Below are 16,798 nucleotides of genomic sequence, written 5' to 3' on the forward strand. Positions count from 1 at the left end.
ACCACAAATTCTGCAATAACCCAATGCCACACTGACATTATTTTACAGCATCCTGTGGAATGGTAGCATTACAGCTTCACAAAGCAGTGTGATTGAGGTTGGCTACACTTCCCCTGGAAAAATATAGTAGATAGTTTACAAACTTCAAAAAACCCCAATTCCTTTAATGAACACACTTTTCCTTCTTGTAGCTGGCAAGTATTAATAAACATGCTTTCAAATGTGAGAGCCTCAAAGATGCCCTTCGAAATTGCAAGTGGGATTGTTAATTCCACCATGAAAAAATTAAGATTTCTTCTAAAAACAAAGGTGATTTTGGGATTTTTGCCCTGCTCTATTGCTGACAGCCTGTGCAGTCCCCACTACGCATTCATGATCATCTCCCAAGCACTGGGAACAGCCTGGAGAAGGACACCAAACACATATAGGTGGGATCCCAATCTGCTGCCTGCGAGTGCATCATCCTGTCCCAGATGTGATCGCATACACCAAACATGCACCCAAAACTTGAAGGTCTACCATGTGCGTTAGGTGGTATTGGTGGACAAAGATGAAAAAGAGAACTTCCTTCAGAACCTACTGAGATGCCTTGTCCTCATCTTGAGTGCTCTGCTCAGGAAAAAGAAATTTCCTGTTACTTCTCGGTGGTGTAGTTTACCTATATGGAAAATGAAGATGGTTCTTGCCCTCAAGGGTTATACAGAAGCTTAATTAAACAAGATAATCTTAGCCTTAATCAGACTTCTCTCACTTGCTCAGTACATGGGAAATCCTCAGTTCAAGAACATAATTGACACCATGACAGATGAATCTGCTTCCATATTATTTTGGTTTTGGGGATTATTTTCCTTGGGAAGAGATACTTATGAAGCTATTAAAAAAAAAACCTAACTAAACAAACAAAACCAAACCAAACAACCCCAAACCCCCACATTTCTATCACTGTTGATAGTTCTATCACTATTGATAGATGTTCTCCTTCATATTAAATGCTTTCTGCAATTTTATCAAGTATCCTGCCTTTGGAAATCAGTTCCATATTTTGTCTAAACCCACAGAATATGATAGATTGCAAAGTGCTCACTTAATTCTAGTGCAGGGGTAAAGACCTGTATGACAGCAGATGTGACAGGTGAGTGAGAGCTGTGAGACGTGTATGGGGTGGTGCTTCCTCATCCCATCTCATCTCTCAGCCCCAACACCTTCCCTCTGTGGACATGGTGATTTGGGAGAGGAGAAACCCCAGCACGGTCACCATGAGTTTAGTCTCTTGCCACAATGAACTAAACATTGGTCTTGCCAGATGTTGGACACCTTTGGTGACATCCAGTGACTTCTGTAGGTACAAAGATCTTCATGTGATTTGAGAAGCTCAGAATTTTGAAGGTGGCATTCAGGATCACCTCTGTTGTAAAGCCGGTAGGTTATTTTTAAAACGGGAGCTGGTAAAGACCGGCAAGAGAGTTTCAAAAAAGTAAAATCTCAATTATTTCACTGAAATAATATCTATTTGTGGAATAAATAGATGCAGAGCCAAATAATTCTGAAGTATCTAAATTCCACCTTCCCTCTCCCACTCACAGAATCTGCTTTAAAGTAAAAATGCCAAATTAATACAAGAATTATTGTTTTCACAGTATCTCCTGGCAGGCTAAGAAGGTACAGAGAATATCCTGAGAAACTCTGTTCTTAGGAAATATTAAGTCCAGTTTTGAAAGTTACTATGAGTCCACAAAATTGAGAGAAATATTCAATGTTTTTGTATCTGACTTGAATAAAATTTGAACTCTGGCCCTCAGAGAGTAGATCAGCAGTACACATGTGAAATATGGTGGGTTTTTTTCCTCCTATGCAAAGTGTACTAATGGAACAAACAGAAGTAGAAGAGGTTTCAAATGTAGCAAACTCCTTTTTACCAATGAGTTTCTTTGAACCCAGCTGCTTCTGCTCTAGCAAAACCCCTGCTGGGAAGAGATCACCACCTGGTGCTTAAAGTCAAATGAGTTTGGGCCAAGTTTGTTAGTTTTCCAACTCCTGATCTCTGCAATGCCCTCTCGTGCCCATTCCTCTTGGATTTTGTGACCTACTGTTCCAGAGACTCTTCCCCATCCTTGCCTCTTCCACCTCTCCCAGGGTGGTGCTCCTGAACCTGAGCCTTGGCTCCCTGCTGGCTTCCCCAGCGAGACCTGGCCAACAAGACTGAAACACAAGCTTAGGACAAGAATGCCCCACTTTATTATACTCTTCTGAAGCACCAGACCCAGGATTATTTGCAAAACCTCCTGGGTGCACCCATGCTCTGCTCAGCTCCTCTTGCTTCATGGTGTACCCCACCAGGCAGCACCTTCCTGCTCGCTCTCCTCCAAAAATTATTTCCCTGCATCTAGTGATGGTAAATCCCTGCTGAGAGACCCTTTCCAGCCCCAACCCATATTTTCTGCTGCTTGTGCCCTGCCACCATGTTGTCTAGTTGCCCTCTCAGTTCCCACGTAGGCTGTGTTGTTCCTCAAGAAGGGGATGGTTAATCAGGAGACAACTCCATTTAAAAGTCTCAGGCAGTTGTTGGGATGGTTTCAGCACAGTGATGGACAAGACACTGCCTTGGGTGCTCAGTGCCTGTTAAAAACACTCTTGCGTTGTCCCCTGAATTGCACCTACACAACCAAGGCTGCATTATGAACTGGGTCACTGAACTGATCTAGGTTAAAAATATCCCAGATATTCTTTAATGAAGTGTCAACAACTATTCTCAGGCTGAAAAGTGACTGGAATACCTCCTAATAATCTTGCTTACATATGCAAAAAGTATGTCCTAATCTAAAACGTATTTATAATATAAAATGGAGTTCAACGCTTGACCTGAGCATATCCCACTCTGTCACACAGACAAAGGAAATAAAAATGTGTTGCTGTAATTTCCTTGACAGCAAAAAACCAAAACAAACAAGAAACCTCACACATATATGTCTAGGCCAATATATATGATAATGTGAAACAATGAGTTAGGTTGTTTTTTTTCATGGCCATGTTGAAAGTCCTCTTGTTAGTTCTAAAGCTGCAGCACATAAATGCATTTTTTTTTTTAAATTTCAAAATCTCAGTAAATAAATAGATCCTTAAAACTTCATTGATTAAAGCTTTCACTGACTTTCTATAGAGTTTGGAATAAGAAGGCTTCACAGCCATGGCTACAAACACTTTTCTTAGGAAAAAGCATAATGATTATTATCTTAATTTTTATTGGTGGTGGGAGTATAACACTTTTAATAATAATAATAATAGTAATAATAATAATAGTATCACCGTCTGGATTATAACCACAGTAGTGACAAGATACCCTAATAAGATCCATACCCCATTGTATCAGGCATCATAAAAGCACAGAGTGAGAGTGGGAAAAAGTTTAAAATCTAAGCAATTAAGGCAGACAAAGGTGCAGTGAGAAACAGAGGCACAAAGAGATGAACTGACACCAGAGCCCATGGAGAGACCTAACGTTAAGCCTCAGCTATCCGGAGTCAGCATCTATTTAAACACAGACTTGTTTGTCTATGCAAATATATATGTATTAGTGCATATCACATTATCCAGCTTCACAAGCACAAACCAAAAATAAAAGGAAAAAAAAAACCCCACTAATTTGGTGGTTTTGGGGCTTGTTTTGTTTTCCTTAGGTAAAAGATACCTTAATCAAAACTGGACAAAGTCGTACAGCACAGAGCAAATGTGAGGCTGAGCTTTGCTGGTGAGTAACTGCAGTCAAAGCAACGTTCAAACCACAACCCATGACAAAAAGTAAAATTCAGAGAATGACTCTTTGTAGGATCTGATCATGATTCCAACAAGCGATGGCAATGTGCTTCCTACTGGGATACAGAGAGCAAATAAGAGAGTTGGTGGTATTCCAGCTGATGAAGACTCTGGTTAAAAGGAGGCAGACGACATGCAGTTTCTAGCACAGAGAAATTTCTTTCAGCTTTTACAACCGATCGTTACGTATTTAAGTTCACAAACTATCTTTTCTATTTTGCATGTTTGAAAACAATGAGTTAACTATGAAAAAGAAATATTAACATTTTTTAAATTTTTCTTGTACTATGTTTTATATTTGCATTATAATTTAAATACTTCGTATACTTGGTATTACGCACTTCGTCTTACATTTACTTTTTAGGTGCTTCACAAAGCCTCTTTCATTGGTGGTGCTGTTATAATTAATTTCTTAAATTAAAATATTTTTAGATTTTCTCATGTTTAAATAGGTCGGATATTTTATCCTCATTTACAGATGTGAACAAGTCCAAGATATTTCAGCAGCTTAAGCCCTTTCTCCGTGTTGCATTTTACAGTCAGCTTTCGAGAGCTGCTTTTTGTCTTGAGTTATTTAAAGTCTCATCTAGTCATTAAGTCACATTATGAGTAATCTATATTTCAGGTTTACACATGACAGTTAATAATTTAGGTTTTAGAACACAAGAATTCAAAATTAAACCTTACATTACCTTGGGAAAAAAAATGGTTAATTGATGGAAAATAACTTCGCCCAAAGTGGAATTGTGAGGTTTTTTTACCAAATAAGTTGTAGCCACAGCATTCAGCTCAAATTCATAAAAACAAACACACCAAATGACACTTAACTGCAAGATCACATTTCTGCAAAGATAAACTGTAAGCTCTGCACAGCCATTGCTACCAAACGTTGTTTATCCGAGCTTTAAATTCTACTCCCAAATTTGAATAGACTGCAGAGCTAGCAGTGTTGCTGAGGAGCAATATCAAAATATGTGCCTCCTGGGTCTAAAAACCACAAATTATTTTAGCTTCTGCTAAGAATTGAGGGATTTTTTAAAAGTTGAATACAGCAAGTAAATAAATAAATACATTATCTACCTTCATGACCTTTCTGTTCCTGAAAGCACACAGCGTCCATCATCTGTAACTTGACTTTCCATAAAAGTAACAGTTCATAAAAAAATCTGTGAAACTACTACCGGGAACAAACAAATTAAACAATGACAATGTAATAAAATAAAACTGCTGTTATACTCCTATAGTAGAAGAATTGCTTCTTTGCCGGGATTAATACATCTTGCAGAAAACAATTTTAAATAATGTGTAACATATGGATTCGGCTTTTATTATTCTTCTAAAAGAAGACAATTATATTTATGTGATAAACTGTTCAGTGTTAGTAGCATAATGTTTGTATTACTGGCCACTTAAATAGTCTTTGGCATAGTTTTATAAGGAACAGCAGCCTCCAGATCTTTTGAAATCTATCTTACAAAGTCAGTCCTGTCTGTTACTGGAATGCAATGGTTTTACATAGTTTTCTTGCCGGAAAAAACCATACTGCAGGTAATCTCATTGTTAATCTGCATGCATGCAAAAACTTTCTGATGTTTTAGCTACAATTCATATGGCATTTTAGGGCTTTCTAACGAAAAATATGAGAGTCTTGTAGCTGTTGGGAAATAGGAGTTGAAAAGAAGCAGCTTTCAATTTTAACTTTCTGGAAATGAATGACCATGATAAGCTGGTTTCTATAGTAAACCTTTTCAAGGTGTTTTTCTTAATCTCCTTGCTTTTGTGAGCAGCTAGTTCCTGCGCTCTCTTATTTTAATGGGAGATTACATTTAAGAAAAGAATGAGTTTCGGGTAGTTTTCAAGAAGCTGCTTTCGTCCCCGTTATATTCCAGATAATTTTCAAAGGGATTACATAGAGACCATAGAATTATTTATCTCGATATCTTCCAGTGCTTCCAAGTCGAAACTGCATGCATTTCAAAAGGGAACAGGAATGTGTTCCCAAATACTGTTGCTGCTGTGTACATTGATCTTATTGTAAGCATTGCCGGCAACAGCCTTTCTGCATTGCTGGGATTTTGCTATCCTGTGTGTCATTCGGATAACATGATCATTTGGAAAAATTATGCAGGATGAGAAAATGCCTTTATTTAGGTTTAAACAAACAAACAAGAGGGGAAAAAGAAATAAAAATAATAATAATAATAATATCAGTTTGGAGAATGTTACTTTGCTCATTTTTCCACTCCCGAAGTACAAGTTTTGTATTTTCAGTTCTCCATTGCTTTAAAAGTTGGAGTTGTTAACAAAAGATAAAGTGAAGGGTATGTCAATTTAAAGAATGTAACCTAATGAAAGTGCAATCTGCATATTCAGTTAATTTGGGATTTATTATCCCAGTAACTAGACTTGCAACTGTTCTAAAACCGTGTTGACTGGAGACTTGAGAACAGTACGAGTGGATGGCTGCCCCCACCCCCATTCTTAAAAGAAAACCTGTGCCTGCTGCTTCCAATTTAGTGCAATCATGCCTCTTACTGGCCAATACAAGATGCAGCATTAGCTGTCACATGCAAATGAGTATTCATGAAGACTTTGAAATGTGCAATAAAGAATAAAGACATGCATTCTGTGAATAATTGTTTTCTTTTATAAAACTAGATCCAAAAGGGAGTGCCATTTCACCCAGAGTCTATAGCCTTTCTATGGTTACAACCTGCTGTTGAAGCCAGATATTAGAAATGAAGTGTGGATAAATGGATAGAAATGAAGTGTGGATAAATGGAGGACTCCAGTTTCCCGTGCTGTCAATCTTTCACAGTACTACATTTGCTAAACAAGAAATAATCCAACACATGTTTGTGTTCCTTGCTATCTTGCTTTCTTTTCCAACTGGGACTTTTAAATGCATAGGGATGTAAAATAAAGTTGTCCACCTTATATTAGTTTTTTTTAATACAAAGTCTGACCTAAATTCTTCATTTTCAACAGCACAGATACACACAATTACATAGCAGTGCAAGCTTCACTGTAAACCTAAAGTCGTTCAAAGCTCTCTGGTATCACTTACCAGGATGAGAGAGAAGGAATAGCTCAGATTTTTAGGTCCTATTGAGATGCAGGATGGAGGGGGGAAGAAAAGAACCCAGCAAGCTGTATGCAGATACACACACATTTGTGGAGCTGTGAATAGCCAAGCTGAGTTCAGACACACACACCTATTCACCGAGACTGCAGCCAAAAAGTCTGTTAGAGAACAAACAGCCTCTGACTTGTATTTTTATTAAATCACGGCATTACGTGGCCTGATCTTCTGCTGGCAGAACCCCAAATGCTTAGTCCAGTAGTGGGAAGAAAGCGAGCAGATGCCTGAACTGCAGCACCTTTGCAGTGAACGGGAGCGGATGAACTGCAGGAGGCACTTTGGCAAGTTCAGACTTGGCCAAGACTGGACCAGAGGTGGAAAAAAACTGGTTAACCAGTGGGACTAGAGGTGGATAAAACTGGTTAGCCAGGGGGAAAGAAGGAATACTAAGAATCAATTCTGCCTGTACCATGAGGAGGACTGACCAGCCCAGACACACGTGGAGGCTCAGCAGAGGAGAAATACTCCCTTGTAGGTAACTTAGTGCCTTGGATTATGTTTAATCTGAAAACTAGAGCACTCCAGCTCAACCAGGGCTTCTCAGCAGGCAGGACATGGATCTGCAGGAATCCCCGAAAGGCAATTGAAGGGCTGGAAAGTGTTACGTTTTTCCCTTAGTCTAACATAAATAATTCCTTGTTGCCCTGTTTACTCCATACCTTTGCTCTTCAACAGCAATCTCTCGAAACACAGACACACACATACAAACACACTGGAGAAATTAATCACCCACATTATCATTAGAACTGATAAAATTACTGTAAACAGAGGCATTAAACTGCAAGGGAGAATGAATCTGAAGATGTTTCTCTTCTGTAAGGAAGGATGCCCGGCTACAGAGGCTGAGCACATTGACCAAAACCATCCCTTGGCTGTCTGCTTGCTCCTGTGATCCACAGTTGCAGGAGGACAGTTCTTTGTAGCTTTTGGTCTGTATTGTGCCTCCTAAGGGAGGTGAAAAGAGGATGACCCTGGGGCTAGAGCAAAAGATTTGAAACAAAGAGGTTTGGTTTGTATTCCTGAATCATCACAAACTTTCTTAGGCGCGTTACTCAGCTCCTCATTTTCCTGCTTACCAAATATAGCTGGTAATATTTTGGTATCTCAGAGACGTTAGCACAAGCCCTTCAACATACATATCTGCTCATGTATTATCTCGATATAGTCATTTTCAAAAGTGACTACAAAATACTCGGTGCAAACACATAGCTTCACGAGGCTTAGTCATGCAAAACACAGTGCCTGGTGATGCATCCCCAGACCACAGGAATGAAAGCCAGGACCTCATTCACATGTAAAACGTACTTGTGGCTCCTCAAGGACTACATCCCTTTACTCTGTAGCCCCAGCACAGAGTAATTTAAAGCAGCTTATTCATGGATCTTTGCACTGCTGTCCATCGTCCATCACACAGGTGGCCCTGCATTTGGAGATGCATCACAGGGGAGACCTACATTTGAAGATCTAAATTGGCTTTGCGTCACTCTGAACCCAAAAATCCACATTTCAGAGGGCAACTGCAGCCTTATCTGCAGTCTCTGTACACAGTAGGGACTTGGCAAATGGAGTTTGGTGAAATGGCACGACACACTACGTAGGAGACTGACTATAAATCAACAGATTTTGGCTCCGCTCCTGACTCTGTCACTGATTTACCATGGAAACTTGGGCAAATCTTTTCACTCCCCCTATCCTTCATTTTCTGTACCCGTAATGTAAAGATAATGATGCTGCTTTGCAAGCTCTTTTGAGATCTCGAGATGTTAAGTGCTAAGTGCATTTTATTAACATTAATAGCACCCAACCGAGAGGATGCTGTATAACACGAGCCTGGCTGTCCCCAGAAAACAGATTGGTGTGGGGAAAGTGTGCATTTGTTAAGCAGCTTAGACATTGCTCATTCCCATAATACGTCCACAATACACAAGAACAAGATCTGACCTACTAAAACAAAAGGGGAAAAAAAAAAAAGCCATAAGGAGAAAAATTTCTACTGTGACCTGTCATCTTATTTCTAGCCCAGGGATTTGCTAGAGATTCAGTGTTTCTGTGTGTGGTTATTCTACTCGGCCACAACCACAGTGCTCACAACTTGTGGTGGAGACCACTTCCATTAGTAGGCATTAATCACCATTTTATACACTGCAGTTCGGTTATCACTGAAAAGACATTTAGTAGATGCACTTAGTTATATCCTATCACCCTTTATACGCGACTCAATTTTAAAATAAGTTAATTGTACTGAATTATCTTCTAGCTCTTGTATTTACAGGACCACAGTATATTACAATGTATATTTTTAACGTGCTTTGTTATTTTACGCTTCGGTTTTCAATGTTTCTGCTCAAATATGTATCAGAACATACACAGTAGAAAGAGTTATGAAAAATTTATTATTAATGCATGTTTTTTCCTCTGCTGGAGATAGAAGAACTTTGTTGTGCATGTTATAAAATGTTAAATATTAGAATTATTTAAAGTTAATAGGATGCCAAAGAAAATGACTAATAATACATTATACAATTAGATGCCTTTCATATTAGTGAATCCATTAACAAAATAAAATACATTCAAACAGAAGAGTTCTGATTTGCAATTTTTAGCAAGGATTGCCCATGTGTAAAGCTAAATTATTTATTCATTTTTTTTAAAAACTGCTGGATACATCAGTTTGCAATTATTTGCATTATTTTTGAATGCTTTATCATGTGTCTCCGATTCAAAAATACGCATCCCTAAGTTGCTTTAGCATCTTCATTTGTGCAAAGCGTTAAACATGGAAAAAACAAAGGCTTCCTTCCCTGGATTCAGCAGGACAGCTGAAGATACCACAAGCCCTCAGTGTTGCTCTTTCAGCTGTTTTGGGTGCCCTTCTCCTGTCACTCTTTAGCCCAGATGTCCTCATATAGTTTCACATCTCTAGTTTGCCCTCCCAATTGTACCTTTTTATCTATATAGGATCAATTCCCTCCTGTCCCACCCATACAGAATTCAAGGCAGGCTTCGTGCAGCTTTTTTCCAGTCATTCAGATGCTATAGAAAACTGTTTTTCTGAGCACTGGCTACTCATTATTTTGAAACTAGATACCCTGTCTCCTTAGCTGTGTCCATATTATCCTTGAACAAAATACTTAGAAGTAGCTAACTTTTCTTACAGTAAGAAATCAGTTTTAGCATCAAGGCAATATGATGTTCTGGCCATTTTTCTCCTATATTTTCCTTTTCTTTTTGCATTGATGCTCTGTCTCTAGAAAGGCATCAGACACCGGTTAAAAGTTCTACCAAGAACAAGTAATCTCCTCACATCCATCTTCACTGCTCCTATCCACTTAATTAAGTTGTTCTCAGTCTTCTGTATCATAAGCACATAATGTTGGTTGATGGAAATGTGTTTTGAAATCCCTGTTTCTTTTGGGTTTTAATTATCTGATTACACTTAAAAAAATCTCTCCTTGGTACACTGCAAAGAGTAAAAATCTGGTAACAGCACTATAGCTTTTTCTGTTTCAAGAGATTTGGGTTTTGGTTTTGTTTATTTTTTGCACCTTCTAACAGTCTACTGAGTCCAGTCTTTACAGTTCATGGGATTTAAAATTGTGGTGAACTCAATTTGGGCCAAAATTTTGTACCATAACTGGTTTCAGGTTTAAGATGCCTCTTATCCCGGTCTTTACTCAGCTTGTGAGAGGTGAGGAATGTCGCGCTTACAGTCTGCTGAGGTTTATACCACAATCTAACTCCAGGCTACTGTCACCCCAAAATATGTCCCAATGTCAACCCAGGTTACAACTTGTGGATGAACCAAATGTCCCACATTATGTCAGGAGGTAATAAGAAAAAAGGGTGTGCAACAGGGACGTAGAAAAGGATTATAAACTTGTAGATTTGACTGCACCTTGAGCACTGCTTGTAAAATAGGAAGGAAAACATATTATAAAATATTAGTTCCCTTATTTTCCGTTTGAAATTTTACCCTAGCTATATTGTATAAATAATAATAGTAATTATACGAAGAATCGGTAACGTGCTGAAATCAGAGCCATGGATTCATAGGTTGATTTCAAAAGGCATCATTCTCACAACTCACCCCTAGGTGTTTGTCCCCAGGAAGAGTTTTGATGAGGTTCAGATTATTACAGTAGAATTGGGAAACAAGACCTTTGATCTCAAGAGATCTGAACAATCCCTGTTACTTTTGCTGACAACGGGCAGGTTACAGACTGAACAGTGATAACATTCAGATGAGAGCTTAAAACTCAAGTGAGAGCTTTGCCACATTCTCACTTTTAAGACTCTGGTACCATGCACAACTTTGAAATTAAAATAAAGTATGACTATTGACTGCCTCTCTGTTTCTAAATTGATATATTTGATAATCCCTTCAATAATAAATCTGAAGTGCAAACTGAGACTTGCAAAAGAAGGAGAAAGGGATGTGTGTCTATTTACATTTATGTATGTATTTGTTCAGGACAGTGCAATACGACACTTTTCCATATTAGGATTTCTTAAAGCTCTTTTTAAAAAAGACAAAAATCTTGTTTTTCCCACCAAGTATATGGGCAATATTTTTTATACACATATATATAATGGGATATTTTTTTTAAAGGGAAAAAGTCAATGATGTAGTCAAGAAAAATTATTCATTTGTTTTTATATAGTCATCTAATTCTTCTTAAATGTTCTAAAACACCCCAGCTGGCTTCTAGCACCCAGTATCCAAGGACATAACTCTACCGTATATACTCTGCCAGGCCCACCAGCCTTTTGAGAGTCTGATACTCAGTACCCTCCCAAGTGGTATTATGTACCAATTATTAGGGAACCAAATCAGCCCCAAAATGTCATGCTCATGCAAAAGATTCCACTGATTTACACAATAACACTTATTTAAAAAAAAAGAAGAATAAGAGAGTGTGCCAAAATAAGGCTTGAATTCTAAATCCATAAAAATATAGGAGTGACTTGAAAATTTCTGCACACCAATTCACTTTTAGCAGGAATATATTTCTAAGAACAACTGTATCCACAAATGATACAGTCAATAAAAGAACATAGGTTTTCTCATATAAGCAAAAGTTTCCAATGATCATAAAAGATGTAGTTTAGATTTTTGTTCCTGTTTTTTGTCTTCTCCCAGTTTTTTTCTTTTGAATTTTTTCCAGTTTGGTCCCCACCACTCTTACCTTGCACCAATGAAGTCAAACAGTTAAATGCATTACGGAAGTCTCCCCCATCCAAAAATCACTTGCTATTCAAAACAGTCGCATGTACCACAGTGTTTATGGTTTTCCCAGTTCTCAATATACAGAAGACCACAAATACCATGATAACCCCTAATTCTATGGTGTGACAACTTCTCATCCCTTGCCACCCTGTATAATATTATGCAATATACATCCACATATACCATCACCCTTCTTGTTGCAGACCCTACTGCAAGTTCATATTTGCCAGCTAATATTACATACAAACCACAGGATTAGAGATATTGACCACAGGGGAGAAAACCACCACAAATATTAGGCCACACCATGATCTTGTAAAACACTGAGCATGACCAGCTTTAGGTAGGAACTATGCAGCTTAGTTCTCCAGGGCATCCATCTGCTTGCAGCACAAGATCATCCCATGCAAAATACTTTTAACACTACTCAGTTTATCTATAAATATGCCCGGCAACCCCTGGCTTCTGGACATTATTCCATTATCCTAAAAATCGTAGCTAGAGAGTTTTCCTGTTAACACTTTTAACAAATGACTCAACAAATTATTTCCTTTCCTCCTTGTTTTGGAGCTCTATAGAATGGTATTTCCAGTGGCGTTACTATCAGAACAAACCCAAACAAAAAGTCACCCATGACAACCATGAGCATCCCCCAAAAAAAGGCAATCCCTTGCTACAGTGTGCAAAACTACAGTCCTCAGTGCCTAAATAGCACCCTTTGAGAGGTTATCAAGAAGCTCTTCAACTTCTTGAAGTGTTACTAAGCAAAAAGCTATTGTAATGGAAATAGTGCTGTGGTTAGAAAAAGAAATAAAAGGCATGTCTTAAATGCTTGATCATACAATACGTGCCATAAAATCCATGGTATGTTTGTGGCTGACCACACTAACCTCGTTTACTGCCTCTTCTGCCCCATTCTACCGACTTATTCATCACACCATTGAAAAGAAAGAGACACGACAATACCTTTAGTAAGAGAAATTGTACAGTGTCTAGAGCTGTGGATTAGTCAACCAAGACTTATAATTCTGATTATATTTTGTTTTTTCCTTCGCACTGAAACCAAAATAAGTTATATTGGAAAAAACATTACTATTGTAGGTCTATCATCCCTTTTTTTTATGTGATGTACATTATGTACAAAATAATTTGAAGTGCTGGTTGCAAAAATGAGTATTTCCATCAGATTTCATCACCTGATTTATATTTGCAAATCACTGCTTGGGGTACCATACTTCCCCCCTTTCCCCTCTGGAAAGAGAAGGGTAAGATGTGGAAACCACACCTTCTTTTGAAATAAAAAATCAAATAAAAAAAATCTGCATCTTAAAATAGTTATTCAAACATAGAGAGAAAAGGGAAGAACCCACATCAGTAACATGCACATATTAATTGATTCGCCAACTACTCTGGGCTCAATTAAAGTATTCTGTTGTCAGAGTTTTAAAGCTTGGAAAAAAAATCTTGGCTACAGCTTGGCATATGTAGGTCTTAACCCAGAAACAAGCTGTTTTATAATTATTTCTGAAAATTACTTCAGTCCATTTTGTTTTCTGTGCTTGCCTGAGAAGTGTGAAAATGAAAGAAAGAACTATTTTTGACTCAAGGCTTTCAAGACATTTTGGTTCTCAGCTAGGAAGTAACCCAGTTTGAGCCTGATACTTGCAACAGGAACTTTGGACCTCTCTTACTGGTTTCTCAGTGGGACTGGTTTACTGAACAACTGGTGGCTTCGCTCTCTGGGCTGCACTTGATCACACGGAGAACGTCACCAAGGCTGGAACACGGCTCTAAGCTCGGACCCCTACCAAGACAAGCTCATGTATTTCTAAGCACACTCATGTACGTGTGAAAAATATAATCAGTAACCTCCTATAACATCTAAAAACATATGAGATGGCAGGATACAATTGGAGGTTCTCACTAATCCATGTATAGAATAAAGACATGCAAACAAAAAGGAAAGTGACTACAAGAAAGAACAGATCCCTTTTTTTTCCCTCCTGTTTTTCCTGTATCCTTGCTTCAATTTTAAAATAAAGCTCACGATGGTCGTGTTGGACCTTTATGTTCATAGCTGCTCTCTGGAAGTCGAACTGGAGCTGCTGGCTGCCTTTGAAAGGGATATATTGGGTCAATGGAAACACTCAGGTATTTTTAAATGGGGAGAGCTTTTTGCTTTGGTGGTTATTTTTGTTTGGTTGGTTTTGGGTTTTTTAGGGTTTTGGTTTTGTTTGTTTGTTTTTTTCTTCCCTTATTTCTTAATTTAAAGAAATAAAGCTGTGAAAACGAGCTGCTTTCTCAGTTCTTTTCTTCTTTCATTTCCCCCCCCCCCCACGCCCCCAGTTCCCTCCTCCCTTTTTTTCCTTCTCCACTCTTTCTTTTTGCCTTCTAAACACTCGCTCCAAAACCACCCAGCCCATTTGCATTGACCTGGTGGCTCCATTTCAAAGGCAGCTTCAAGCCTTGTGTCTGCTCCACAGGCTCTGCCCCCCAATGCAGGAACCACTCTGGTTCCTGATAGCCAAGGCTCAGACATACGGTCCCAGCAAGCTCATATAGTCAGTAATATTTAAAAAAAACAACCAAACTCAAGATTTGTTCCTTTTCTCATAGTTCGTTGATAAAGAACATGTCAGTACAGCTGAAGAACCCTGCTGGTTAAAGGTATCATCCTTAGCTGCTCATATGGTCTGGGCTCTTTCTTGTCAATTAGATTAATCCAAGCCATTCTAGAACAATAAATATAAGTACAGATGGAATATAAACATATTGAAGATCACTGGTTTTGACGGTTGTTGTTTATTAAATTGAAAATAATGTTGCAATGAAGATTTTGTTGATATTTCAAATGGAAAGGAAAAGTAAATAGGAATTAGATACTCCTTAGGAAAGAAAAAAACAAAACCAAGAACCCAACAAACTACCACACCACAACCTCCAAAACCGCCCATAGGTAATAAAAAGGCAATGATTTTACTCACAATGCCACCTATGAGCTACCTTCAGAGAGGGGATATGGCACCTATAAACTCAAAACACTAGGTATGTTGAAATCCATAAAATTTCCAATTACTGCTTCAGAATTTATTGTGCACATATGGAAAATAATACTTGTAAAAGAGAAAGGGGTTTGTGCCTGGTGCTGTCAATACTGTGAAGGATGGGGTGATTATAAAGCAAATTAACAATACTTTTAAATGTGCATTCACTTATCTTTCCAATTAAATCCTTGTTAAACAACTGCACAGACAGTAATGGTGCTTCTGCAAAGCACTGATCAAGACAGTTTTATTGTAATTTTTACTCTGTAACAATTAATCAAGTAGGCATTTTCTTTATTATTAAATTATTTAGTTAATAAATATTCACAATCAGTTCACGTATTTGTGGTTTAAATTTTGCTTTTAATTTTTCTCAAACTTAATTGCATTCCAGTGTATTCTTATAGGAAAAACACCAAGAATACCTTAATTCTTTTTGCCAGAGTGTTTTTTGTTAACTCAAGGTAATGTCAGGGTAAGATTAAATTCACCTTTTCCCCCAATGTAGATACCAATTCAGTTATCTTTGGCTGTCGTTTTCAATGTTCCATAAGAAATGTACCTCTCTGCAATAATACAATGTTTATCCTCTGCAAAAATTGCTATTTTCCCCCTGGTTTGGTGCATAAGTATAGTGACCAAGCCTTAAAAACATGGTAATTGACCTTTGGATGGCACGTGGTGCTTTGCAGTTATCACACAAGGTATTGCAAAGGATGCAAAGGTCGTCTGTACAGCAAACACCAAGCATTTTCCAAATAAAGTGTGAGATATAAAGACAATTAGGAACCCCCTTGTAGTACATATAAACCAACAGTTATGAGCCAATAAGTGATGAAATTTGTATTTCTGTGTTTAGTTTCACTGAACATATATGCATTGAGATAGAGTCCTAGTATTTCAGCAATGTGTTATGAACCTTTTACAGCTCCATTTTTTTCAGTTAATTTAGTACTCAGGAAAACTGCTTGTTTGACAGCTGTAGAAAGTCAATGCTTTTCCAGCTACTCAGCAGATTAGCACAGGAGGCCCAAAGAAATAAGCTTCTGGCTCCTCAGCCAGGTATTTCTGGTCTTCAAGCACAGAGAACCGTAAGATTTAGCACAAATAAAGTCTTACCTGGTTATATCACAGTACAGGTTCAATCAGAGCAGGGAGCACCATAAACTCACACCCTCACTTAGATCCTAACACTCTTATGGATGAAGAGTCCTCCTTTTTTATTTGCTTTTCTTCCTCAGGCACTTTTCCCCCCTCACTGTTAACATTTTTTGATCAGGTCAGAAGCTTGCTTTGGAAAAGCATCTCCTGCTTGTCCTCACTTTGATATACTGATGCCTTAATGGCCCTGAGCAGCCCCACCTGGGGCTCCCCCAGCCCCACCCATGGGGCTCTGGGCCAAAACAATTGGTATTTTCAGGCACATCCTCATATCCTAGAACTACCAGCACACTTCACATGGCCTAACAGACCCATTTCTAGAACCTTATCCCATTTTCTACAGGTGTGAATTAAAAGAGTACCCTTATAAATATCTGCAAAGGCTTTAACTTCCTCAACCTTGCTTAAAACCAA

General features: G+C 38.3%; 1 protein-coding gene across 2 annotated transcripts in view; it reads right to left on the reverse strand.

Annotated features, from left to right (window-relative positions):
* The window catches only part of ARHGAP15 (Rho GTPase activating protein 15), a 324,812-nt gene that overhangs the window by 84,893 nt on the left and 223,121 nt on the right, over positions 1 to 16,798 (reverse strand). The window lies entirely within an intron of this gene.

This window comes from Patagioenas fasciata, chromosome 7 (assembly GCF_037038585.1).
Source record: "Patagioenas fasciata isolate bPatFas1 chromosome 7, bPatFas1.hap1, whole genome shotgun sequence".
NCBI lineage: Eukaryota > Metazoa > Chordata > Aves > Columbiformes > Columbidae > Patagioenas > Patagioenas fasciata.